Genomic DNA, 26,107 nt, shown 5'->3' on the forward strand with positions numbered 1-26,107 from the left:
CTTCAAACTATTCATGTAGCCCTTTGATAAAACATTCCAGCACTACCTGTACACGTCCAATCCGTTCCTCCATTACTGAGAAATCAGCGCATGAATTTACCTGCAAATGAGGCTTAAGAGCTATGATAGATCTGAAGCGTGTGTCACTCAAGCGCTATTCCCCTACACAGCGTCATCTTCTCCTACTTGAGCGACAGCCTCTAAGCTGTGTAACTGTAGGCAAAATTTCCATCAGTCAAGTAGGAGGAGGCAACGCTGAGCAGGGAACAGAGCTGAAGTGACAGAGGCTTCAGATCTATCATAGCTCTTTAGCCTCATTTACATATCAATTCAAACTCTGATTTCTCAGAAATGGAGAAACGGACTGGCCATATAAAAGTATTGTCGGACTAGTCTTTGAACAAGCCACATGCACATATAAATAGTTTGGTGGTGAAATTCTGCTGACAGATTCTCTGTAAACCTCATTATTTAATACGCAAAGGACATATACATGTTTGAAACTATTTCTGTTTCTTACAATGCCGCTTCAATTTAAATATAAAAAACAAGTTTTGATTTAAAGAATACTATGATTTTGTGTACACAGCTCCTACGTAAATTGATGTATTTTCATGGCTACAGACTACAAGGACATTTTGTGCAATTTTATAATATGGGGCAGATGGTAGGGGGCATCTTTGTAGAACCGGAGCTGCACACCCAAAAAGTTTTTCTATTTTAGATGTACTGTGGGAAAGAAGGATAATTAATGTGATTTTTCCCATATTCATTTAATTCATGTGTTCTCCTACTTCTTTATGCAGTTATCTTGGCTTTCAGGGTGTGAATTGGGGTATCCCAGATACTCTAGGTGGGGTACAGTAAAATGCCCTGTGAATCACTGTTTTTAGGTGTTTTAATCTTTTTTTTTCTTCTATGTCAAATTGAAGAATATTTTCCAAACATCTCAAATCTTTAGCTCTTACTTTTGCTGAACCGGTACATTATTAATATGGTGTCAAAAATTACTTTATATTTTGGCAGAAATGTTCCATAAAAACAAATGAAGTAAATTAAAAGATTTCAAAGTGTCATCTCCCCTTGTAATCATTAATCTTGTCATCAGCTTGTATGTCTGGGTGTATTTTAAAGGAAACATCCAACTTTAAATACCATGTATGTTATATTCTGAAAGTGTTGAAGTTCTTTGATAAATTCCTTAAACCTTTCAGGAGTAGGAAATGTATTTATTTTTTCTAACCGTCTTCCAAAAGCCGTAACTTTTTATTATTGCAGTCGATAAAACCTTGTTAGAACTCGTTTTTTTTTACGGGACGATTTGTAGTTTTAAAAAGTGTCATAAAAATACAGAATGATTCAAAAAATGTTGTTTAAAGAACAGCAACAAAAAAGTCATACTCACCTCTCTGATATCTAACAGGTCCGATTCCAATGTTGCCCAGTTCTTGCTGCTCTGTGTTCCCTCGTCCCATCCTCGACACATCAGAAATTACTGAAAACATCCTCTCAGCCAATCACTGGTGGAGGCGTGTCCTTTCTGAAGACAGCCATTGGCTGAGTGGGCATTTCCTGGAATGGAACTAACACAAAGCAGCTGGGAATGGGCAGCACTGGCTGTGGGGATCAATTAGGGTGAGTATGGCTCTTTTTATTTGTTTTATGCAATCTATACCCTTTTAATAAAAATGTATTTTTCCTGGACAAACCACAGAATTTTGCACATAAATGGATGTAAAAAAAATGAAATATTCGCCACTTTACATACCCCTTTGGATGCGATATGCTACAAACAAGACTTCTTCAACGCCATCATATCTGAGCAACGCAGTGATGAAATTTCTATACGCTTTCTTCTATCGAGACCTTCCTATAGACATTTCTCCTTTAAGCTGTTTGCATGCACCACTTAAAATGTATGCAGTTATTATACGCCATTAAATGACAAGTATTTCAGAAAGTGAGATTCTCTCTTCAACGAAAGCAGAAGAAGAAGAGGAAGCCATTAGCGAATACAAGCTTGAAACATGATAGATAGCTCAATACAAAGGAAGCTGTAGAGAGAGAGCGAGAGAGAGACGGCCTTGAGAAGAAAACAAGACTTTACCAGAAACGGGAGTCTGTGCCGGGAGAAGCGATTCATAATTGATAAGAATTGAGTCTTGAGTGTTGTTGATGCTATTATGTTAATGCTACGAGTAACAAACAGGTCATTAATCTATAAGGAGAAGGAATTCATCCACAATAGTCCAGCCTCTACATATGCAGAAGTAGTTATGTAAAGTATTGCCCTCGTCGTGCCTTGAATATTACCGCTGTCAGCATTAATAAGCCATGAGAGTCTGGAGACGCTTTATTTTCCAATTAAACAGCGTGTTTTATGGCGGAGCCTCGAGACTGCTTTATGATATCAGGCGCTCGCGCGGTTTGACACCACTAATATTAACCACTCCCAAGTCGCCCGTAAGTTTGGAACATCCTTCGGTATCTCGGTGTCTCTGATTATACAATAGGATTAATTGATCAGCCCTCAGTCGGGGGGGGAGATGAAAATAAATATATAATCTGGACTAACAGTTCGCGCAATTACCGTCTCCTTGTTTCATGCTGGGAATCGTAATCAGGTATTTGCACGGCCTACACTAATGAGAAAATAATAGATTAGAGCTTTTCGCATTACAGAAAAAAAATGCACATAGGGATTTTCAGGCTAAAGTCGGAGATGAGCAGTTAATGATGTTGTGTCTAGAAGCTTGGGGGCCATGGCTTTGGGTAAAGCAAGCGGGAGAGTAAAAGAAAACTGTACTATAATACCAATCCAATAGTATTAAAGAAAATTAATCTGGAAATATTCTCCATTTTTCACAGACCACTGAGCTGTTTAGAGGTTATCACTTTATTTGGCTTGTGTTGTGTACACTTGCAGCAGGGTGTATAGTCATCTCGCAATTACCGTTCGGTATTATAATACGGAGTGGTGTAATACTGGCCCAATTGCAAAATCTCCAAAGGGGCTCGCAAAAATCTTGAGTCTTTAATAGTGTTGTTCTTTTTATGCGGGCTAAAGTGACCCTTTGGCCACCCCATATTGCAACCCATGCACCTATTATAGCTAAAGCCCTGCTTCAAATTAAAAAGAACGAGGAGGATAACCCAAACTCACACCATTGTAAATTGGTAAGGCGGACAGCTCAGTTTGTTTCCCCGTAACTGAACCAAGGAAGGTTTAGGGCAGGGCAAATTGGGCAATTATCCAGTCCTGAGAACTAGACCTACCTTAGGCTTCCTGCAATAGTGAAAATCAAAAAGAGGGGGCACCGAGACACAGATTATTTATTGCAGGAATAAAATATGAGGACAAAGAGGTGTCCAAAAAAAATACCTTTAGTAACTAGTACAGTAAGTGGTGGCACAGAAGGCGCTCACAAAAATCATATATTAAAAAAGTAATGAAATATCATGGAAACATGGCAGCAGTTGTTATATAGAAATGGATATTGTCCACAAATAAAGTGCAGCATGCAGAAGGTGAAGAGGACATGTGTGACCATAGATGTGCACAAGTAAATATAAGGGATATAATTATTATTATTATTATTATTTATTAATATAGCACCATTGATTCCACTCCAAAGACACCAATAAGGTGGGGACAGTGATGATGATGTCGGTAAAGTGCTGAGGAACTAATGACGCTATGTGAGTGAGCAAAATAAATAAGTAAAAGTCAATATCAACACTTTAAGGAACCTTGCCACATGTCTTTGGATAAGAAGCCAATCCAGAAACTCTATTTGCAGACCCGTGCTTCAGGCTGTTTCTCCCTCATCAGTGTAAAGCAGGAGATAATTGCTTTGGGTGGGTGAGAGGGATTAAAGGTTAAAGTTTTTCCTTGTGAGAGTGCAAAAGTGATGTAGGGAGACTTACAGTCTGTTCAATGTTCCTCTTGAAAAGTAAATGTGTCATTTCATAGAGGAAGAAGACAGGAACTTTAGTGCCACCTACTCTAAGTAGTAATCTTAAAAGTCTAAATTGACCCTTAAAGGTTCTTATCTCATGACCTAGGATAAGAAGTCAAATCAGAAATTCCATTATAGGGGAAAACGTGTGTACTGGCACTTTTAAGCATTGTTCTGTTTCAGCCTGCATACAAATATGGAAATATAGACAAATCATGCTTGTTAAACTCTGTTTTGATGTTGCTGTGGTTTATTTCATACATTGCTGGTTTTATAAAAAGAAAAATGGGCCACTGACCATCAAGATAAGGTTCCCTCCTCATCATTTTTCAAATTCCTAAGAGGTCCAGGTAGTGAAATTTTATTTTCAAAAACGGCCAAGCAAGCTAAAAAATGAAAAATAAAGCATACTCACCTCACTAATCCTCAGCTGGTCATCTAATGATGCCACCAGTCTCTGGTCACATACCAGGACCATCTGAACAGGATGTACATAGACCAGCTCTGTACATCTTGTTTTAGCTCTATGGACACATGAGATAATAAGAGAGCCAAGCATTACTGGAAGACCATTAGGGGATCGGAGGAGTTAGTATGCTTTATTTTATATTTTTGACAGAGCTGGAGATGATTGAAAATGTTTTCAAGAATGGACAACCTTTTAATTTTTCTTGGTGGTCCAGAACAATCAACTTTCCTATTGAGGTTCAGTCCAGATGGAAAGGTTCTACTTAGAAATTGTGGGTCCTGTGTCCTAAAGTCAGCACAGAATGTGCATCCTCGAACGTTCTCACATGGGTGTGTGCAGATCACGTACTGTTATTACAGCTTGAAAAAGGTCCTCGCTGCCATCTACTATTCGTGTTCAAGGGCATGAACAGAACGCATGCACTTTGCTCATCAAACACCACTAAATTGGAGTCATCTCACCTGCCAAAAAAATGTTCACGCACCATATTACTGAAATGGGGAATGCTTCATCATTCCTGCAAAATGATACCAGTTACTTGATTGTTAATATCGTATGACACTATATGGCGGCTGAATTATACTGTACTTTACCTTGTAGGTCAACTATTTATTTTAAAGGGGAATGTCTCTGAAAAAAAGAAATAAAAGAAATCGCTCTAACCAAGGTGGTCCTGCTGATAGGACAAGCACTGTTCCCGAGATATACAGTGCCATCTGTTAGTCTTGGCATGGTGCATACTGCAGGCAGTGTAAAGAACATAGACAACAAGACAACTACAACTTATCAGTAAGTATATACAGAACGCTGAGGTCTGGCTACATACAGATATATATATATATATATATTTTTGCAGGAATACAATAAGGTAAAATTGGAATATTTTCCTTTTGTAAAGGAGACATTAATATGGCATGAGCTCATCCCACATTACAGGACTGTACGAGTTTTGCAATGCCAGAATGAATGCTGAAGCATAGACGTCCCCTTACGTATCATGAGTTGATTTGTGAAGACAGCCCCTTATATTAGCTCTCCTTGTAATCAGATGCTCGATGCAGGTCCAACTTCCTTCATTCCTGGCGATCAGCTGGAGGATGCCTAGATCTGGCGTAAAGATGTCTTCACCGTAACCTTTCCGCAAATTTCACTAAGAACTCCAATCATGTTATAAATTCAACATATTATTGCACCTCGTTATCGAACCCCTCAACAGGTTGCAATCGAACAACCACTTATGGACACATATATCATAAGCATCTCACAATAGAGTATCACAAAATCATGTTTTTTCCAAGGCTGTTCATCAGACACCACTAACCCCAGGAAGATTCAAGCCAAATAGGAGATATAGCTGTATATTGTCCCTGCAGTGATTGTAATGAAGTTCTTATTGGTATTTGTCAATTTATTGAGATGATCAAGATCCAAAATGGAGGTGTTTCCTTCCTGAGCAATATTTTCCTTTTTAGTCAAAGACGATTGCCTAAAGTAGACAGAGGACCATAAACTGTTTATGATGACCCATATTTTGTATTTTGTGTAAGATCGAGAACAGTAGAAGAAAGTCAGGAAGACATAAGTGTCATTGCAGACCGAATCCTCGTTTTAGCATTTGGTGGGAGGTTCCATGCCCAGAACCCAAATGATGCAATTTTTGACACTTCAACAGTTGTCCAAATTAAACCCCTTGGCCTTGATTATTTACTATGCAATGGTTTTTTTACTTGAAAAAGACGCTTTTCCAGCATTGAAACGTGTTGTGGAAATAAAAACCATTTGACTTATCTTGGTCTCAAGGATTCTTATTACAGCATTACAGCCTGATACCGTGTTATTGTCCAAACCTGTCAACTATCCCGGAGAAGATCATCCACAGCCATGAAACAGCAGCAGCTGATATCATCAGGTGTGCATAGGAGCTGTGCCTGCACACAACCTGCTCAGGTGAGCACCTTCTTTTTACGTATTTAGGCTATGAGCTTGGTTCTGGTGCTGTATTTAGGATATGAGCTTGGTTCTGGTGCTGTATTTAGGATATGAGCTTGGTTCTGGTGCTGTATTTAGGATATGAGCTTGGTTCTGGTGCTGTAGTTAGGATATGAGCTTGGTTCTGGTGCTGTATTTAGGATATGAGCTTGGTTCTGGTGCTGTAGTTAGGATATGTGCTTGGTTCTGATGCTGTATTTAGGTTATGAGCTTGGTTATCATTCTGTATTTAAGTTATGTGCTTAGTTTTAGTTCTGTGTTTAGGTTATGAGCTTGATTTTGGTGCTGAATTTAGGTTTTGAGCTTAGTTCTTTTTCTGTATTTGGTTTATGAACTTAGTTCCAGTGCTGTATTTAGATTATAAGATTGGTTCTAGTGCTGTATTTAGGTTATAAGCTTTGTTGTTTTTCTGTATGTAGGTTATGAGCTTAGCAATAGTGCTTGTGAAGATCTGAGATTGTGGGTTTTAATAATGACCTAGGCAGGTTAAGAATTAAACTATTTTTTATACCTAAAGGTACCGTCACACTATACGATTTACCAACGATCACGACCAGCGATACGACCTGGCCATGATCGTTGGTAAGTAGTGTTGAGCATTCCGATACCGCAAGTATCGGGTATCGGCCGATACTTGCGGTATCGGAATTCCGATACCGAGATCCGATACTTTTGTGGTATCGGGTATCGGTATCGGATACATAGAGATGTGTAAAATAAAGAATTAAAATAAAAAATATTGATATATTTACCTCTCCGGCGGCCCCTGGACTCAGCGCGGGTAACCGGCAGGCTTCGTTGTTCAAAATCAGCGCTTTTAGGACCTGAGAATCACGTCCCGGCTTCTGATTGGTCGCGGGCCGCCCATGTGACCGCCACGCGACCAATCACAAGCCGCGACGTCACCGCAAGCTATTAACGCGCTCATTTTTAAAAATGAGCGCGTTAATGGCTTTCAAAGACGTAGCGGCTTGTGATTGGTCGCGGCCACGCGACCAATCACAAGCCGCTACGTCTTTGAAAGTCATTAACGCGCTCATTTTTAAAAATGAACGCGTTAATAGCTTGCGGTGACGTCGCGGCTTGTGATTGGTCGCGTGGCCGCGACCAATCACAAGCCGCTACGTCTTTGAAAGTCATTACCGCGCTCATTTTTAAAAAATGAGCGCGTTAAGGACCTGCGAATGACGTCACGGCTTGTGATTGGTCGCGTGGCGGTCACATGGGTGGCCCGCGACCAATCAGAAGCCGGGACGTGATTCTCAGGTCCTAAAAGCGCTGATTTTGAACAAAGAAGCCTGCCGGTTACCCGCGCTGAGTTCAGGGGCCGCCGGAGAGGTAAATATATCAATATTTTTTATTTTAATTCTTTATTTTACACATCCCTATGGATCCCAGGGCCTGAAGGAGAGTTTCCTCTCCTTCAGACCCTGGGAACCATGAGAATACCTTCCGATACTTGATGTCCCATTGACTTGTATTGGTATCGGATATCGGTATCGGCGATATCCGATATTTTTCGGGTATCGGCCGATACTATCCGATACCGATACTTTCAAGTATCGGACGGTATCGCTCAACACTATTGGTAAGTCGCAGTGTGGTCGCTGGGGAGCTGTCACACAGACAGCTCTCCAGCGACCAACGATGCCGAAGTCCCCGGGTAACCAGGGTAAACATCGGGTTACTAAGCGCAGGACCGCTTAGTAACCCGATGTTTACCCTGGTTACCAGCATAAAAAACAAACAAACAGTACATACTTACATTCCGGTGTCTGTCCCTCTGTCACCGCTGTGCTCTGCTTTCACTTTACGGCCGGCAGTCAGTGAGTGTGGGAAGCAGACGGCGAGGGACCTGACGGACACCGGAATGTAAGTATGTACTGTTTGTTTTTTTTTACATTTACGCTGGTAACCAGGGTAAACATCGGGTTACTAAGCGCGGCCCTGCACTTAGTAACCCGATGTTTACCCTGGTTACAAGCGAACGCATCGCTAGATCGGTGTCACACACACCGATCTAGCGATGACAGCGGGAGATCCAGCGACGAAAGAATGTTCCAAACGATCTGCTACGACGTACGATTCTCAGCAGGATCCCTGATCGCTGCTGCGTGTCAGACACAGCGATATCGTATGGATATCGCTGGAATGTCACGAATCGTACCGTCGTAGCGACAAAAGTGCCACTGTGTGACGGTACCCTTACATACATGGTCTTACAAAAATTCCAGGTAAATGGCCACAATGCAATGTCCCCAGGCCACAAGATACCATCGTGGGGTCGATAGTTCTACTGCCCCGATATCAGTTGATACCCACTGTCTCCCAACTTTTGGTTGGCCCATCAACTTTTGTATCTCCCACCAGTATAGTCCATGCTCCATTCCATGACCGTAGCACGTCTCCCACTCCAGCTGGCAACAACAGTCCTTAAGTTAGTTCCTTACATACAGATGTTAGATATCATGACCGTAGCACATGTATCAAGCTCCGGACTGCAACCATTTATAGAACAGTCCCAACCGGGGTCCTCCATACATCTTTGTGGGTTCAGTGAGGGATAGAGGAGCAGACCTGTATTCCACCAGATGGAGTCATGGTTCCTTGTGCTGTTCCTGAAGGACTCTTTGAAGAAGGAGCCAAAGACTTGTTATATCCACAGCTCCCATTCAGGACATTCTTCCACAGGATGGAGGAAGGTGAGGGGAGTTGATCCTTCATTGTTCGATTGTTCAAATAATCTGCATATTTATCCTGATGCAATACTCAATCAGCATGCATTTACAAATTAACATACAAGAGTCAACATATAGTCTCATATGAAAAAAATGGCTCTGTTGAGGTCTCCGAGACACTAACAAGAGTAATGGAATTATTGCTTTTACCTTTACCTTTATCACATATATACATAAGATCCAGCCCACACATCTTCCTCTGCAAACTATCACTGAATGGAAACATTGATTCCAGAGGCTGAACACTTTCCAGGTGAAATTAGTGCACTTAGACTTACAAGCAAGCAAATCTCTAAGAAAACATCGGAAGCAAATTTCCAATAAAACACAATACTAAGTTCAAATTAATAAGTGCTCTTTGCTGGAAAAAAGTCTGCATCCCTTTGAGCCATGGATTCTTCTCTGCATCCATTGGTTCAGTAGTCTTTAGAACAAGTCCAACGCCTCACAGTGCTGTATTTACATGATGAGCTTGGTTCTGGTGCTGTATTTAGGATATGAGCTGGGTTCATTTTTTGTGTTTAGATTATGAGCTTAGATTTAGAGATGTATTTAGGTTATGAACTTGGTTCTGGTTCTGTATTTAGGTTTTTAGATGGTATGCTGCTGAATTTAGGTTCCGAGCTTTGCTCTTTTTCTGTATTTAGGTTACAAGCTTAGTTATAGTGCCATATGTAGGTTATGAACTTGGTTCTAGTGCTGTATTTAGAATGTGATATTGGTTCTGGTGCTGTATTTAGGTTATAAGCTTAATTATGTTTCTGTATCTAGGATATGAATTTAATTCTGACAGTAAACTAATGTGATGAGTGTGATTTGGGTGCTGGATTCTAAGTTGGGCATATAAAAATGTGAAATCTGTTGAGCATTTTAAGAAGGTAAACAGCTACAGGAGGCTTTGGCACCCCTTGAGATAAATTTCCTGCTATGCCTCTGGTACTCAGCCAACAAAATGTCTGATTTTACAAAAAAAGACTCAACAGGGTGCATCCTTCAAAAAGTGGAAATGTAAGTGAGTTGATAATATACCCAAATTGTGAATTTGTCACCAAAAACAATAATTTCCAAAGACTTTTAGAGCTGAATTTCCTTTGATAATTAATGAGCTTTGCGTTACGTAAAGATCAAGATAAATCAAAGTTTGTCTGTTATTCCCACTGTTTTCCCATTAAGCTCTGTTGAGTGGGTTTGTCAGCTCGGCAGCAGATTTACCCTCTGGGCTTGGGTGTTAAAAGTGTGAAACATGATTAGCAAGTTTGATTCCATTGCAAATAGATGAATAGAAGGAATTTCACAATGTGTCAATGTATCATTGCACAATTACGGGCAGAATCATACACATCCTGTGTGGTGCGAACATAAAGTATCATGTTTGGTATTTCAGCTTCAAATTATCATATTAAACTCTTCTGTCGCCCGGCGTAAATATGTATCAGTGTAGCACTTTATTAACCCTTTTTACTCCAAGTCAACTGGCAGTAATTAGAGAGAAGCAAGGAGTAACATCAACTTTACTATTTTGCTAATGCCTTGACAACCAGAAAGCGTGTATGCTTAAGAGATTTCCAAACGGAAAGATGTAGAATGATAAAAAAAAAAAAAAACATCTTGATGCTGGTGAATACTCATGTCCCAATTCATGAAGACCAGTCGTTTTTTTTGGCGCTCTTGATGACTAGGCATGGCGGAGACAAACGTTCTGAATCCTGATTCATGAAGGTGCATGCCTCTTTATAAATCGTGTGTCTGACAAGTGCCAGAAACCTTACTCAAGTTTGGGACTGGAGTGAGAATTCTGGCATAGGAATTGCCACAAGTCAACACGCCCCGGCTGCACCCCTGCCACACCCGAGCCTCTCCCATTTTAGCAAAACTGGGAAAAACTGGCATTGTAGTGCCAAAAGTGGCATAATTTTGGCACAACTTTGAGATGCATCAAACTTTTGTGACTTTTCAAAGCTTTTAGGCCACTTTTTGGGCATAAAAGCTTTGATGAATTGGGGCCTAACAATCACCTGTGTCTTTGGACATCATTGCTCATGGGATATGTTATTTGAGCTAAGGTGCCATTTAGCTATTAGTCCCGATGTAACCGATACCATTAGGTCAAGGATTGATTTCTTATCGGAGTGATAATGTCTTATGTAACTTTCTGCATGTGGCAAAGACCAGACAAAAGAAAATGAAAAAAATGTCACAAAGCCATAGATTTTCTTTTGCACAGGGCACAGTTGCCCTAGACCTCTATGTATATGAACGCATTGGCCAAGGCAAAGTGGCTCATTGGCACCCCATCGTGCCCAGTAGTCAACATCGTAACAACAACCACCCCTACTTGCATATTCCCTCCATTGATACACGCATTGTGCTATGGGGTAATTGATTGACAATTTATGAAATACGTCTCCTGATTCGTGCAAAAAAGAAAAATATCTTTTGCCTCTGCTCTAAAATCTTCCGTAATTGTGTTCATTTACGGGGAGATCTAACATTTACTGTTAGTTACAATATAACATTTTCCTTTTGTTTTTCTCAAGCATCCTTAATTTCTCCTCCATCGAAAAAAAACTTGAAAGGTAAATGATCATCTTTTATTTTTACGAGCCCATTAAACAACGTTAAGTATTGCAGCGTTGCTTTCTCTTTCCCATTGTTGCCCGTTTGCATATATTTCGTTTTTGTCTGCAGCGATTCAGTAATTCAGTTATTTCCAATTAATGTTTTGTACTGTTCCATTCTGTGCTACAATTATGCCTTCATATTACTTTTGGGTAAAGAACTATAAAATTCTTGTAAGAGCAGAAAAAAATGTTGTCTGACAGGAAGAAATGTTCAAAATTATTAAACATAGTTTTTTGGCAAAGGTGGAGAAGTCCGTACGTAGTTAACTATTTAAACAGAAAGTGCATTTCAATATGGATTATTTGTCCACAACATCACTAAATAACAAATATGAGCAATAAATATTATACACGCTTGGATACTGCAGGTGAGTAAATCAGGGCAAATAAGTTAGTCTATTTGGCTGCATTCAGACTAACAAAAACGCCAATTTATGGGTCAGTTATGTCCAAAAATTGTTGACATGGCTGCATTTTTGTGCAGCTCTTCGTGCTCATCCACAAATTGGATTGGATTGGTGCAGGCCGCAATTGCTCATGTGAACTAACGTATTGACTTACATTACTTGAAGGGGACAAAAGGTGCAAATACCCTGGAGTCTCCACAATCAAGAGGACGTCAAAATTCTAACAGCAAATTTGGTCTCGGTCACAAGTTTGGATCTAACCAGTGATAATTCTTATATATTGTATGAATGTATCATTTGTAGAGATGAGCAAAATGTTTTCAGACAAATCTAATTAAAAATTGAACAATTTCACAAATTTCACAATTTCACAAAAATTTGGATTCGCCTAAATGGGAATTTTTATGTAATCCCATTTGCGCCAATGCGGCAAAAAAAAATTCTGGCATTTTCCTAGATTCAAAAGAACCAAGAAGGGAAAGAATAAATAAAAAATATCAATACTTTCCTGGACCATCGTTCAATTTTTTTCAGTAACTGGCATTTTGGTGCCTTCTGGCATCATGATGTCATGACCTAGTCAATGCTGGAGACACCAAGGATGGTGGACGCTAGAAGACCCTGAAGATGGCCAAGTGAAAACAGAAGATGGACAGGACTAGAGTGGGCCACTCGAAGAGACAGATGAGAGCCGAGTGGCTAGACATTTTTTTTCCATATGTTTATTATGCTTTAGAGTCTGGAGAGAACATGGTAATGTATATTGGATTCAGATCAAATAAATTTGAAGCAAATTGATTTTCTGACCCAAATTTGAAAAAAATTGACAGATTCAATTTTCGGCAGATTTGCTCATTACTAATTGGATTCTGCTTATTAGTATTTGAAAGAAATTTATTTTGGGACTCAAAAGAGAAAGGTAGCAATCACGAAATTACTGTAGAGCAGTCGCTGACACACTAATACATGTTAAAAAGCCATGTTCTCTTTAGCAACTTGGGCTTTGCCAATACATTTATTTCTTATGGACATTTCTTTTGCTTCTTAAAAAAATCCACAAGGGCAATTACAAACTACAGATTTCCACATATATTCAACCAAGCAACAATGTAAGGGCATAATAGTGGAGAAGATCAATTGCCACCCCCATGAAGCTCTTGACATGTTGATTAGGATACATATTGGATTGTTGGACAGACAAGAGGGCTGATAATCTAAAATGATTTTTTTTTTTTTAAATCTGGCCCTCTTGTTTGTGTTCATCTCTTGAAAACCACAAAAGTCTTCTAAGCTTATTGGAAAACCAAAGACCATTAAGATTATTCAATAAAATATTTCCTAAGTCTTTAGCTACTAGAAGTGTTTGTAATGAGACTTAACCTCATCACTGCCCCTCCCCCCACACTAACTGCCAGAGAACTAGAAGGTGTTAACCACACTCAGGTCTGCTGTGCTACAGCACCAGTCTTCACTCTGCAGAGAGGATAGCAGACTATTTGTCACTGTTATTGTGGGGGCATGTTTTTCTTTCTCTGTTGTGTTGATGCCTGCTTATGATTGGCCAGGGTCAGATAGAGGAAAACTATGAAGAGGGAAATTTGTCTGAAATTGGACTTTAAAAAATTAACTGTCTATGTGCCGAATACTTTGATTGCTAATATCTCAGCAATGGAGAGGTGAAACCAGTATTACAACATGTATCCAGTTTAACTTGAAACATTTGATGAAATGTCCTTTTTAAAGGGGACGACTCCATCTCAATGTCTAAGCTTCCCCCTTGTAAAATAAATGATGCCGGTGCCGTTTCAGCAGAGTTGGCACTCGCTCTTCCAAGGATCGCGTAACCTTATTATGTCATGCAGTCCCTGCTGCCAAATTAGCGGCTGCTTCACTCTCCCCGCCTTTGGACAAATCACACATATTTGGAGGAAATGAGGGAGCAGCAGATGTAGTTTATCCGAAGGAGAAGAGAGTGAAGAGAGAGGAGATTGGCTGCAGGGATCTCGTGACATAACTATGTCACACAATCACTGAGAGATTTAGTGCCAACACTGTTGGATTAGCGCCGGGCCAGAGGCGTGTATAAGTGTTATTATTTTACAAGGTGAAAACTTAAGGATTGCCTAAGTAGTGGACAGCCCGTTCAGCATAGCCAGTAGCTTAAAAAAATAATCTATATATATTGGGCTTTGAAAAGCTCCACCACTAAAATGTTTATTCCATTTGGGATGTGCAGGTTTTTCAACTTTTGGAAAAATAGAAAATGGTTTGATTCCTCTTTCCAGCCCAAAAACTATGAGAACTATGAGAACTTTTTGAGAACTTCTTTAGGCCTCAGAAATAGCGATGAAGGACTACGGTTGTGTTGGCTTTTACATAGCTTTCAAATGATTTTCCCTTCCCCGGACGAATGTATATCCCCTTTAATTGAACTCCAAATAAGAAGATCCATGTGTCCTATGAATCTCTTGTCTGGATTAGATTGTAAAATGTGTTTCACAGAGGGCTTAAAACCGCTATTCTGGCTAGCCTGATTGATGCATGCAGCTACTCTTTTACAAAGTTTAATGACCCGCGTTCATTTAGCATTTGAAATATTTCTACTACTAGAGAATAAAAATTGAAAGATTGTTGCAATTACACTTTAGAAGGTCACTGCTGCAAAACTTTAGACAAAGGTGCGAACTTCAAAGCGGCTCCATCTTGTAGCCAGTGACCCTGACGCATTTCATTTTATCCACATTTTTTTGGCTAGAGGAATTTCAGCAAAAAAATATCATATAGCATATGAGCGCTCAGGCTGGAGAAGTGGCGTGAATCACTCTCTGGGCAGGTCTACAATTATGCCAAATTATGTCTGATACATGCTTGGAATATTCAATCATCACCTAAGAGAAAGACTGAAGACGGAAATGCTCCAATAAATCAGTCATCTCAACGTCTTATCTTCCGGATTTCCATATTCTAGTGGAAAATCTCAAGCAAACGACTCAATCCGTGATCTTATGAGTAGCCAGCATTTTCTTTATTATGGTGGTGTCATCACCCTAATAAAAAATACTTGTGTGTCAGTGTCTACATGATACTATTATTAGCATTATTATTACTTATTTATATAGCACCATTAATTCCATGGCGCTGTTCACTAGAAGACAGGCTTTTTAGATTTGAACCAAATGATTTACATTTTTGAAAATTTTTCTCATTTCCATGAATGCACGTGATCATTTCTGTTTGTCAGCTACATATGCTGGTTTCCATTGTTCTGGCAAATGCTTAAAGAGTAACCATCGTTTTATATTTTTTATTCCATAAATCAATAGTACACGTGAAAATTAGAAACTATGTAATATAACTCACTAGAAAAAATATGTTTCTTTCTCCTCCTTGACTGATCATTCATTCGTAAAATTTGCAATTCTTGGGTAAAATCTGTCTTCAGTGAATACACAATCTCCCATTACTGAGATAAGAGCTGTGAGTTAGTGCTCATAAAGTTCTATGGAGAACTGTAACTGTAATTCAGGGTATCATCACACTGGAGTGTAACAAGGCCGAGTGCTGTGTGATGTTTTATTGGATTTTATTGTACTATCTGCCAATTTGGCATGAGAAAACAATTGCAGCATGTGATGATCAGATCACGCGTACGCCTACAAGTCTATGGGAGGGCGTGAAACATTTTACTGCCCTCAGAAGTTCTTGACATTTCAAAAGGTGAGTGGCATGATAAAACCAAATTTAAAAAAAAAAAAGACAGCAAAAAAAAACAAACATTTTTTTGAGATATGCTATCAAGAGATGTTTATGCTTTATGTGGCCATCCAGTGGTTGTGATGACAATGACAGCTTGTTGAGAATTTATCTAATATGACTTAATAATTTATTGAAAAGGTACAGTGAAATTTAAACCCTTAGCAAAGCCCATTAAAAAGTTAAAGATACAAACACTTCTACACTGAGTAACAAATTAAAGCTAGAAGCTTGTCCTCGAAGATAAGCCATCAGTTATTGGTGGGGAAAATGTTACTCCACTAAATATTTCATCAAAGTTTAACTTTTTTTTCCCTGTGTGGCCAAATAATCCTTCTTACAGAATCAATAGAGGCCATAAAAGGTTGAAACCCGGCCAATCATGATGTTATGACATAGTTTCTTCACATACGGATGTGTTCAACGTTCATACCATACAAATTTGTTACTTTCTCGCAACTTTTTACCAAAACGCACCACAGGTTGGAATTCAAATCCCAACCGCCGGACAGCCACATATAGAAACATATAGCATAAACATCTCGTAACGGAGCACCACAATGGCATTTATGTTTTTTCAAAGCTGTTATCTCTGAATAAGTTAGACAAAGACCCGTAGTAGGCCAAAAGGTCACTATTAGTGATGAGTAGTGATGAGCGAGTCTACTCGTTGCTCGGGTTTTCCCGAGCATGTTCGGGTGACCTAAGAGTATTTTTGACTGCTCGGAGATTTAGTTTTCATTGCGGTAGCTGAATGATTTACAGCTAGTAACCAGGCTGAGTACATATGGAGGTTGCCTGGATGATAGGGAATTCCCACATGTAATCAAGTAGGCTGGTAAATCATCCAGCTGCCGCTATGAAAACGAAATCTCCGAGCAGTCATAAATACTCGGAGGTCACCCAAGCGTGCTCGGGAAAATCCGAGCAACAGTACACTAGCTCATCACAAGTGATGAGTGAGCATGCTCTGATAAGGCATTATCCATGCATGCTTGGTTGCTAAGCGATTGACTTTGGCGTTATCGAAAAATATGTTCGACAGCCAAAATACATGCAAGGATTGCCTGACAAACAGGAAATCCATGTCAATCACTTTATTGGCTCCCAATTACCCAGAGACTCCAGTTCAAAACCCTAACCATGGCATTCAAAGCCCTCCCGGTACTTACCTACACGCATCCTCCGATCCTCACAAGATCTCCTTCTCTACTCCCCTCTTATCTCCTCTTCCCACAATCGCATACAAGATTTCTCTCGTGCATCACCCCTACTCTGGAACCCTCTACCCCAACACATCAGACTCTCACCTACCATCGAAACCTTCAAAATGAACCTGAAGACCCACCTCTTCCGACAAAGCTACAACCTGCAGTAACCCTCGTTCCACCAAACCGCTGCATGGCCAGCTCTGCCCTCACCTGCTGTATCCTCACCCATCCCTTGTAGATTGTGAGCCCTCGTGGGCAGGGTCCTCTCTCCTCCTGTACCAGTCATGACTTACATTGCTTAAGATTATTGTACTTGTTTTTATTATGAAAGAAGGAATATAAACCAGCTCACCCGTGATGTATAAGCCAAGTTTCGGGAGCACGGACCCGCTGTGTCGAGGCGTGTAGAATCCAAGAGAAGAAAATGTCCAGCTTCACCGAATCCGTGAAAAAAAGTTTTCTTTATTCACAAACTTAAACATGGAGGATACAAACTTCAGCATAAACCATATGGGTAAGAATCTCAACGCGTTTCTGGAGACTAAGCTCCATGTCATGATTAAGGGAGCTTAGTCTCCTGAAATGCGTTGAGATTCTTACCCATATGGCTTGTGCTGAAGTTTGTATCCTCCATGTTTAAGTTTGTGAATAAAGAAAACTTTTTTCACGGATTCAGTGAAGCTGGACATTTTCTTCTCTTGTTTTTATTATGCATACCCCTTTTCACATGTAAAGCTTCATGGAATAAATGGCACTATAATAATAAATAATAATAATAATAATAATAATCCCTGCATGTGTTGCGGTTGTCAAAGTGGGTTCCTTGATTTTTTGCACTGTGCATCCCTCTGAAAGAGAGTGCTTTGGGGCCACCTGTTTTTAATATTAACAATTAGCATAATTGTCTCATGACGGAGTATCACAAAGTCGTGTTTCATATTTTCAAAGCTGATCATCTCGGAATAAATTTTGTCCAGAGAAAACGTAAGGAAGAATTTATAACATGCTAATACCACTTTAATGAGTAGTTTAGGTACAAAAGTTCTGTTTTCAAAGTCTCTTTTTGAAAAAATAAAAAAGAGAGCTATTTACCTATATACAAAGGAACTTGTATTACATTTCCGGTTTGGGAAGCTGGTAATGTAATTGCATGTATTACTTGCACATTAATTGCAAATCTAATTGCAGGAATCAATTGAACTATTTTTTTCCTCGCTTTAGGTACAGAAGTTCATTATACTCTAGCAATTTCCCTGTAGGTGTTAAAAGATGAGCCCTGCCTTAATTCTTTGTGGCCAATTTTATTTGTTCAGAGACTTGTTTCTACTCCTTGTGACATCAAAGCTGGTTGAAGTAAAGCAGCCCGGACAATGTTCTTTGCTTTTATTTAATTTAAAAGTTAATTATACAACCTCTGTAAGAGAACTTTTAACACGAGGCCTTCCACAATTACTCCTATAACATTAATTAACAGGATACCAACAAGTTCCCAAAGCAGCTTGTATTTCAGTCAATGTGCCCCTTGGTTCCTTGCATATTGATCTTTCCTACTTCTCAACATTCTCTTTGTTTTTCCAGTCCAGAACTGAATCCAATAATAGTGTCTGAACACCGGGGATTGATGACTTTGGACTTGTGTCCCCATAAGCTGTTGGATATATATATATACTGTAATAACCAAATTAAAGAAATATCAGCAAAGTTGTTATCTTGTAAACCTAATGATATTACTTAGTGACAATGATCATGGCTTCTACTACAGACATGGTTACAAACCATTAACGATACTGTCTAAATAGACAGTGGACTGATTATCACTGTAGGGAAGTATCACTATACTGTTTTTAGCATAACATATTGTATAAAATTTGATTTAGGGATTCAATCTACAGCAGAAATGTTGGCATGAGAAAAAAAATTACTTCAACAGGAGAGTATAGTGAGTGTGCTTTGTATCACATGCAGAGGTCACCGTGCAGGGAGAGGGAGGAAACAGGAGGAGCTGAGCTCTCCTCATTGTCTATAACCATAGGTGAGATTCCTTGTTTTCTTCTTCTTCCATATTTTTTTGTAACTCTGCATTTTGGCATGAGGTGACTGCTCGTCCTGCACCCAGTATACACAGCTGTTCTGTCTTCTTCTATGTTCTCACAGTGTGAAATCTGCCATTCAGCATAAACTTTATCTGTATTCCAAAATAAGCAGACCGGTCTCTGTAGTCTAGTTTTTTAATGGTCAACAGGTTGATGTATATGAATCGAAATGTATGTGTGGTAAAATTACAAGAATACAAAGAACAGGTATAAGTATTGAGCTTAGAATATCACATAACTATGACATTTACAAATAACAGTGAAAGCACACAGCAAAATGGAGCTTGTACATGTGAACGCATGACCTAGTAACAATCACCATCTGATTTAACAACAGTTCTGAATACACAATACCACAGAACAGAGATAGTTCACTTACCAGATATACTTTATCCAGGATAATGGAGTTTTAGTAACATAATGCAGTGGATAGTTTTATACAACTGTTCTGCTAGACTCCTTCTTACAAAATTAGTGCTTCACCAGGACCTTCTTACCCAAAATGCATTGGTTTTTCCCACAATGTAACTGACAGCTTTACAGAAAAACAATTTGTAATACAATTTAATGTCATCTGATGGTGCTGTTACCACATTAGACGTCACTAACAGAGTATTACAGCTTATTAAAGTGACAACAGAAAATTTTCCTCGTCTTTTGCCCTTATTAGCAAAAGAACAGTGCAAGCTGAAAATAGCAGCGGGAGCAGGCGAGGCTGATGAGAGTATTCAGCAGCCGGGATCTGTGCAATAAATATATAAAAAATGTCGTAGGCTCCCCTCTATTTTTGATAACTAGCACAGGTAAAGCTAACAGCTGTGGGCTGCAACCCCCAGTTGTCAGCTTTATTGTGAATGGTAATCAAAAATAGAGGGGTCCCCACTACGTATTTTTTTAATTATTGAAATAAATAATTAAAAAAATACATATGGGGTCCCACTTTTTTTTGACAACCAACCAAGCTAAAGCAGACAGCTGGCGCTGTTACTCTCAGACTGGGAAGAAGCCGTAGATATTGTCTCTCCCCAGTCTAAAAATAATAGCACACAGCCACTGCAGAAAAGGTATATCAATTAGATAAACCAATTCTGGCACGTTGCCTGATTCTTCCCACTTGCCCTGGTGTGGTGGCAAGAGGGGTAATAGCTTTAAGGTTGATGTCAGATGACACCAAGTCCAGGGGTTAATAATGAAGAGGTGTGTATAAGATTCCCCATTACTAACCCCATAGTCATATTTAAAAAATACACAGCCAGAATAAAGTTCTTTACTTAACCCCTTCCCGACCCATGACGCCACGTAGGCGTCATGAAAGTCGGTGCCATTCCGACCCATGACGCCTATGTGGCTTCATGGAAAGATCGCGTCCCTGCAGGCCGGGTGAAAGGGTTAACTCCCATTTCACCCGATCTGCAGGGACAGGGGGAGTGGTAGTTTAGCCCAGGGGGGGTGGCTTCACCCCCTCGTGGCTACGATCGCTCTGATTGGCTGTTGAAAGTGAAACTGCCAATCAGAGCGATTTGTAATATTTCACCTATTATAACGGGTGAAATATTACAATCCAGCCATGGCCGATGCTGAAATATCATCGGCCATGGCTGGAAATACTAATGTGCCCCCACCCCACCCCACCGATCGCCCCCCCAGCCCCCCGATCTGGCCGGTACACTGCTCCGGCTCCCCTCCGTCCAGTGCTCCGCTCCCCCCCGTGCTCTTGTCTGCTCCCCCCGTGCTCCAATCACCCCCCCGTGCTCCGATCACCCCCCCTGCACTCCGATCCACCCCCCCGGTGCTCCGTTCCACCCCCCGTGCTCCGTTCCAGCCCCCCCGTGCTCCGTTCCACGCCCCCCGTTCTCCGTTCCACCCCTCCTGCGCTCCGATTCCCCCCCCCGTGCTCCGATCCCCCCCCCCGTGGTCCCCCCCACCCCATCATACTTACCGATCCAGCCGGGGTCCCGTCCGTCTTCTCCCTGGGCGCCGCCATCTTCCAAAATGGCGGGCGCATGCGCAGTGCGCCCGCCGAATCTGCCGGCCGGCAAATTCGTTCCAAAGTGCATTTTGATCACTGAGATAGATTATATCTCAGTGATCAAAATAAAAAAAATAATAAATGACCCCCCCCCCTTTGTCACCCCCATAGGTAGGGACAATAAAAAAATAAAGAAATTTTTTTTTTCCACTAATGTTAGAATAGGGTTAGGGTTAGGGGTAGGGTTAGGGTTAGGGGTAGGGTTAGGGTTAGGGGTAGGGTTAGGGCTAGGGTTAGGGGTAGGGGTAGGGTTAGGGGTAGGGTTAGGGTTAGGGCTAGGGGTAGGGTTAGGGGTAGGGGTAGGGTTAGGGCTAGGGTTAGGGCTAGGGTTAGGGCTAGGGTTAGGGTTTCGGTATGTGCACACGTATTCTGTTCCTCTGCGGATTTTTCCGCTGAGGATTTAATAAATCCGCAGTGCTAAACCGCTGCGGATTTATCGCGTTTTTTTCTGCGCATTTCACTGCGGTTTTACAACTGCGATTTTCTATTGGAGCAGTTGTAAAACCGCTGCGGAATCCGCAGAAAGAAGTGACATGCTGCGGAATGTAAACCGCTGCGTTTCCGTGCAGTTTTTCCGCAGCATGTGTACAGCGATTTTTGTTTCTCGTAGGTTTATATTGAACTGTAAACTCATGGGAAACTGCTGCGGATCCGCAGCGTTTTCCGCAGCGTGTGCACATACCTTTAGAATTAGGCTATGTGCACACTGTGCGGATTTGGCTGCGGATTGGCCGCTGCGGATTCGCAGCAGTGTTCCATCAGGTTTACAGTACCATGTAAACATATGAAAAACCAAATCCGCTGTGCCCATGGTGCGGAAAATACCGCGCGGAAACGCTGCGTTGTATTTTCCGCAGCATGTCAATTCTTTGTGCGGATTCCGCAGCGTTTTACACCTGTTCCTCAATAGGAATCCGCAGGTGAAATCCGCACAAAAAACACTGGAAATCCGCGGAAAATCCGCAGGTAAAACGCAGTGCCTTTTACCCGTGGATTTTTCAAAAATGGTGCGGAAATATCTCACACGAATCCGCAACGTGGGCACATAGCCTTAGGGTTAGGGTTGGAATTAGGGTTGTGGTTAGGGGTGTGTTGTGGTTAGGGTTGTGGTTAGGGGTGTGTTGCGGTTAGGGTTGTGATTAGGGTTATGGCTACAGTTGGGATTAGAGTTAGGGGTGTGTTGGGGTTAGTGTTGGAGGTAGAATTGAGGGGTTACCACTGTTTAGGCACATCAGGGGTCTCCAAACGCAACATGGCGCCACCATTGATTCCAGCCAATCTCGTATTCAAAAAGTCAAATGGTGCTCCCTCACTTCCGAGCCCTGACGTGTGCCCAAACAGTGGTTTACCCCCACATATGGGGTACCAGCATACTCAGGACAAACTGCGCAACAATTACTGGGGTCCAATTTCTCCTGTTACCCTTGTGAATCTAAAAAAATGCTTGCTAAAACATAAATTTTGAGGAGAGAAAAATGATTTTTTAATTTCACGTCTCTGCGTTGTAAACGTCTGTGAAGCACTTGGGGGTTCAAAGTGCTCACCACATATCTAGATAAGTTCCTTGGGGGGTATAGTTTCTAAAATGGGGTCACTTGTGGGGGTTTCTACTGTTCAGGCACACCAGGGGCTCTGCAAACGCAACGTGATACCCGCAGACCATTCCATCAAAGTCTGCATTTCAAAAGTCACAACTTCCCTTCTGAGCCCCGACGTGTGCCCAAACAGTGGTTTACCCCCACTCATGGGGTATCAGCGTACTCAGGAGAAACTGGACAACAACTTTTGGGGTCCAATTTCTCCTGTAACCCTTAGGAAAATAAAAAATTCTGGGCTAAATAATTATTTTTGAGGAAAGAAAACGTATTTATTATTTTCACGGCTCTGCATTATAAACTTCTATGAAGCACTTGGGGGTTCAAAGTGCTCACCACACATCTAGATAAGTTCCTTTTGGGGTCTAGTTTCCAAAATGGGGTCACTTGTGGGGGGTTTCTACTGTTTAGGCACATCAGGGGCTCTGCAAACGCAACGTGACGCCCGCAGAGCATTCCATCAAAGTCTGCATTTCAAAACGTCACTACTTCAATTCCAAGCCCCGGCATGTGCCCAAACAGTAGTTTACCCCCACATATGGGGTATCACCGTACTCAGGAGAAACTGGACAACAAATATTGGGGTCAAATTTCTCCTGTTACCCTTAGGAAAATAAAAAATTCTGGGCTAAATAATTATTTTTGAGGAAAGAAAACGTATTTATTATTTTCACAGCTCTGCATTATAAACTTCTATGAAGCGCTTGGGGGTTCAAAGTGCTCACCACACATCTAGATAAGTTCCTTTCGGGGTCTAGTTTCCAAAATGGGGTCACTTGTGGGGGGTTTCTACTGTTAAGCCACATCAGGGGCTCTGCAAACGCAACGTGACGCCCACAGAGCATTCCATCAAAGTCTGCATTTCAAAACGTCACTACTTCACTTCCGAGCCCCGGCATGTGCCCAAACAGTGATTTACCCCCACATATGGGGTATCAGCGTACTCAGGAGAAACTGGACAACAACTTTTGGGGTCAAATTTCTCCTGTTACCCTTGGGAAAATAAAAAATTGCAGGCTAAAAGATCATTTTTGAGAAAATAATTTTTTTTTTTTATTTTCATGGCTCTGCGTTATAAACTTCTGTGAAGCACTTGGGGGTTCAAAGTCCTCACCACACATCTAGATTAGTTCCTTTGGGGGTCTAGTTTCCAAAATGGTGTCATTTCTGGGGGATCTCCAATGTTTAAGCACACAGGGGCTCTCCAAACGTGACATGGTGTCCGCTAATGATTGGAGCTAATTTTCCATTTAAAAAGCCAAATGGCGTGCCATCCCTTCCGAGCCCTGCCGTGCGCCCAAACAGTGGTTTACCCCCACATATGGGGTATCAGCGTACTCAGGACAAACTGGACAACAATATTTGGGGTCCAATTTCTCCCATTATCCTTGGCAAAATAGGAAATTCCAGGCTAAAAATCATTTCTGAGGAAAGAAAAATTATTTTTTATTTTCATGGCTCTGCGTTATAAACTTCTGTGAAGCACCTAGGGGTTTAAAGTGCTCAATATGCATCTAGATAAGTTCCTTGGGGGGTCTAGTTTCCAAAATGGGGTCACTTGTGGGGGAGCTCCAATGTTTAGGCACACAGGGGCTCTCCAAACGCGACATGGTGTCCGCTAACAATTGGAGCTAATTTTCCATTCAAAAAGTCAAATGGCGCGCCTTCCCTTCCGAGCCCTGCCGTGTGCCCAAACAGTGGTTTACCCCCACATATGAGGTATCGGCGTACTCGGGAGAAATTGCCCAACAAATTTTATGATCCATTTTATCCTACTGCCCATGTGAAAATGAAAAAATTGAGGCGAAAAGAATTTTTTTGTGAAAAAAAAGTACTTTTTCATTTTTACAGATCAATTTGTGAAGCACCTGAGGGTTTAAAGTGCTCACTAGGCATCTAAATAAGTTCCTTGGGGGGTCTAGTTTCCAAAATGGGGTCACTTGTGGGGGAGCGCCAATGTTTAGGCACACAGGAGCTATCCAAACGCGACATGGTGTCCGCTAACGATGGAAATAATTTTTCATTCAAAAAGTCAAATGGCGCTCCTTCCCTTCCGAGCCTTACCATGTGCCCAAACAGTGGTTTACCCCCACATGTGAGGTATTGGTGTACTCAGGAGAAATTGCCCAACACATTTTAGGATCCATTTTATCCTGTTGCCCATGTGAAAATGAAAAAATTGAGGCTAAAAGAAATTTTTTGTGAAAAAAAAGTACTTTTTCATTTTTACGGATCAATTTGTGAAGCACCTGGGGGTTCAAAGTGCTCACTATGCATCTAGATAAGTTCCTTGGGGCGTCTAGTTTCCAAAATGGGGTCACTTGTGGGGGAGCTCCAATTTTTAGGCACACGGGGGCTCTCCAAACGTGACATGGTGTCCGCTAAAGAGTGGAGCCAATTTTTGATTCAAAAAGTCAAATGGCGCTCCTTCCCTTCCAAGCCCTGCCGTGCGCCCAAACATTGGTTTACCCCCACATATGAGGTATCAGCGTACTCAGGACAAATTGGACAACAACTTTCGTGGTTCAGTTTCTCCTTTTACCATTGGGAAAATAAAAAAATTGTTGCTAAAAAATAATTTTTGTGACTAAAAAGTTAAATGTTCATTTTTTCCTTCCATGTTGCTTCTGCTGCTGTGAAGCACCTGAAGGGTTAATAAACTTCTTGAATGCGGTTTTGAGTACCTTGAGGGGTGCAGTTTTTAGAATGGTGTCACTTTTGGGTATTTTCAGCCATATAGACCCCTCAAACTGACTTCAAATGTGAGGTGGTCCCTAAAAAAAATGGTTTTGTAAATTTCGTTGTAAAAATGACAAATCGCTGGTCAAATTTTAACCCTTATAACTTCCTAACAAAAAAAAATTTTGTTTCCAAAATTGTGCTGATGTAAAGTAAACATGTGGGAAATGTTATTTATTAACTATTTTGTGTCACATATCTCTCTGGTTTAACAGAATAAAAATTCAAAATGTGAAAATTGCGAAATTTTCAAAATTTTCGCCAAATTTCCGTTTTTATCACAAATAAACGCAAAATTTATTGACCTAAATTTACCACTAACATGAAGCCCAATATGTCACGAAAAAACAATCTCAGAACCGCTAGGATCCGTTGAAGCGTTCCTGAGTTATTACCTCATAAAGGGACACTGGTCAGAATTGCAAAAAACGGCAAGGTCTTTAAGGTCAAAATAGGCTGGGTCATGAAGGGGTAAAAGAAATACACAGACTTCTTATTTTAAAT

Source organism: Ranitomeya imitator, chromosome 7, assembly GCF_032444005.1.
Source record: "Ranitomeya imitator isolate aRanImi1 chromosome 7, aRanImi1.pri, whole genome shotgun sequence".
Classification (NCBI taxonomy): domain Eukaryota; kingdom Metazoa; phylum Chordata; class Amphibia; order Anura; family Dendrobatidae; genus Ranitomeya; species Ranitomeya imitator.